This window comes from Propithecus coquereli, unplaced genomic scaffold (genome assembly GCF_000956105.1).
Source record: "Propithecus coquereli isolate 6110/MARCELLA unplaced genomic scaffold, Pcoq_1.0 Scaffold68, whole genome shotgun sequence".
NCBI classification, from domain to species: domain Eukaryota; kingdom Metazoa; phylum Chordata; class Mammalia; order Primates; family Indriidae; genus Propithecus; species Propithecus coquereli.
In genome coordinates, this window is record NW_012152840.1 from 2316219 (window position 1) to 2319357 (window position 3139).

The window sequence follows — 3139 nt, forward strand, 5'->3', positions numbered from 1 at the left end:
TCTGGTCTGGGTCTTTTCTTTTTAGAAAGGCTTTTTATTGCTGCTTCAATTTTGGTACTTGATATTGGTCTGTTCAGGAATTCTATTTCTTCCTGATGGAACCAAGAGAGGCTGTGTGTTTCTAAGAATTTGTCCATTTCCTCACGTTTTCAAGTTTATATACATAGAGGCTTTTATAGTATTCATATTTGATATTTTGTATTTCTGTGGTATCAGTTGTAATTTCTCCTTTTTCATTCCCGATGGAGTTTATTAGAGTCCTTTCTTTTCTGATTCTCATTAATCTAGGAAGAAGATCATCAATTTTGTTTATTTTTTCAGAGAACCAACTTTTTGATTTATTAATCTTCCACATAGTTTTTTTTTTTTGTTATGGATTTCATTTAGTTCTGATCTTTGTTGTTTATTTTCTTCTACTGGGTTTCGGGTTGGATTGCTCATTCTTTTCCAGTTCTTTCAGTTTTTTGATTGTTGATATATGATCTTTCTGTCTTTTGGATGTAGGCATTTATGGATATAAATTTTCCTCTCAGGACTACTTTAGCTGTGTTCCACAGATTTTGATAACTTGTGTCTCCTTTATCATTTAGTACAAAGAATCTTTTGATTTCCATCTTAATTTCCTCTTTAATGCAATAACCATTCAACAGAAAGTTGTTTACTTTCCATGGGCTTGTGTAGAAATGAGAGTTTCTGTCAGAGTTGATTTCTAATTTTATTCCACTGTGGTGTGAGAAGATGCATGGTATAATTTCCATTTTTTTAAATTTTTTGAGACATGCTTTGTGGCCTTAGAACATGTCCCATGAGGCTTATAAGAAAAATATATATTCAGTGGTTTATGGGTAGAACATGCTGTAATGTAAGTCAAGCCCATCTGTTCTAGAGTTCTATTTAAGTCCATTATTTCTTTGTTAATTTTCTGTTTGGAGTGTCTGTCCTGTTCTGTCAGATGTGTGTTGAAGTTCCCACCTATTATGGTGCTTCTGTTTGTCATTTTGTTTAGATCAAGTAGGATTTGCTTTATGAATCTGGGTATACCTGAGTTAGGTGCATAAATATTTAGAATTGTTATGTCTTTTTGTTGAATTGTACCCTTCACCATATATAGTGATCCTCTTTGTCTTTCATTAGTTTTGTTGATTTGAAGACTAAGTTATATGAAATCAGAGCTGCTATGCCAGCTTTCTTTTGGCTTCCATTTACATGGAATATTGTTTTCCATCCCTTCACCTTGAGTCTGAATGCATACTTGTGGGTTAGATGTGTTTCCTGAAGACAGTAGATACTTGGCTTGTGATTTTGTTTGTTTTCTTCAGACAGTTGGCAGCCTGAAAGGTGTAATGTAATCTGATGTAAACCTAACTAGCTGAGAGAACTTATTAATTGAAAGAATAAAGACGATGAATGACTAGAAGTATGAGAGAAAATTGGAGGGAGTCTGGTGTTTTTGAAATTTGGTTGAGATTAGGGCAAAAGAAGAGAAATAAATCCAAATGGGAGAAGAGAAAGTTGAAAGGACAGAGGAAAGAAGAAAAAGTAGGAACTTGATGCTATAGTGGTCAGAATGCTTTCTTTGGTAATTTCTAGAAAACATATATAGGAGTATAATAAAAACTAATTACCTAATTGATTTAATTTCCTGATTCTACATCAGTGCAACCAATAATCCCTCACCAACATTAAAAGACCAAGATTCAGAACTACCATAATAGTCCTGGTCCTGTCTACATCTTAAGCTGAAAATGTCTTTTCTCCTCATTTTTCAGGTAAGTCAATCATGGGATTTGAAGAGTGCCTTGGACATCGTGATTGCTTCAGAATGAGAGAATAAATGAATAAGTAAATGAACCAAAGTCAGAGAACTGGCACCAGGTGAAGAATTAGAGGTAAGTGATCCTGGGAAGAATTAGAGGTAAGTGATCCTGGTCTCCTTTCTCCTAATGCTACAGTTTTCAACACATCATATTTACCCTTGTTTCAGGAAATAGGACAGATTTAAACTTTCATTTCATTGGATAGAGTATTGTTTTAGTTTCTGCTTCTCCTAATCTTTAGAATGATAAAAAGAAGCAGCCCAAGGAAGTACTGGTAGACATGAACAATGACAGCATTAAAAAAATATATACTAAGGGGAAGGACTGCAGAGACGTAATGTAGGAGTGTCCAGAGAGTACAAGTAATCTCATATGAATTATTACTACTGCACCCCAGCAGTATACATGTGACAATTTAACATCATTCAGAGTAATTGCATATAGTGTAAGGATAGAATATAGGTTATATACACAGTACCAATTCCAGTAATTTGATGTAAGTTTTCTGGAACACTGAGTTGAAAAAAATTCAAAGGTCATGCATGAGATCAGCGGAATGTGTACCAGATTGATTCACAATGTCTTTCATGATTATGGAGGGAGACATACCATTATGAATACCATAAATCTTCAACTCTGATTTATTATAATTTTCATTAATATAATTGTTTTTACATCATTTCATGAATTATCATGTCTGGCAGAAGACTAGGGCATAGTTGACAATTTATATTTGTTGAATTAACTTTTGTTAAAATAAGTACTTTACTTATAGCAGGAGCTAAATAGATATTTGATGAGCAACATATGTAGTAATCAAAGAATCTTGAGGTATGCTGATAGAAAAACATATTAGAAAAATAAGAAAATGTCATCTCATAGTATTGCTCACTGCATATCTCTATTGCCTAGAAGAGAATAGGGAGAGAGAGATTTCTTGATATCAAGTAAAGATGATTAACATTGCCTTCCATTCCAGTAGTCAGACAAAAAAATGCCTTTTAATTGCAATGCTTTACAAAAGTTCAATTCTGTCTACATTTTTAAAATTTGGGGGCTGAATTCAATTAAATAGTACAAGAGAACTGGGTTAAACTTGTGGTTGATGTGGTTTCACCATTCAATGACATGTGGGATACATTTTTGGGTGGAAGAAACCATTATCCAAGTTTAGAATTCACTAAAACCTGTGGTTTTTGAGATCTGAATCCAACCTGAACTTTTTCGTGCTGTGTATTTTCTTCTTGTTTTTTCTTTTTTTTTTCCTGGCAAGAGACCATATTGGGGTGTGTGTGTATTTGTGTTTATTTTAAAGTTTATAA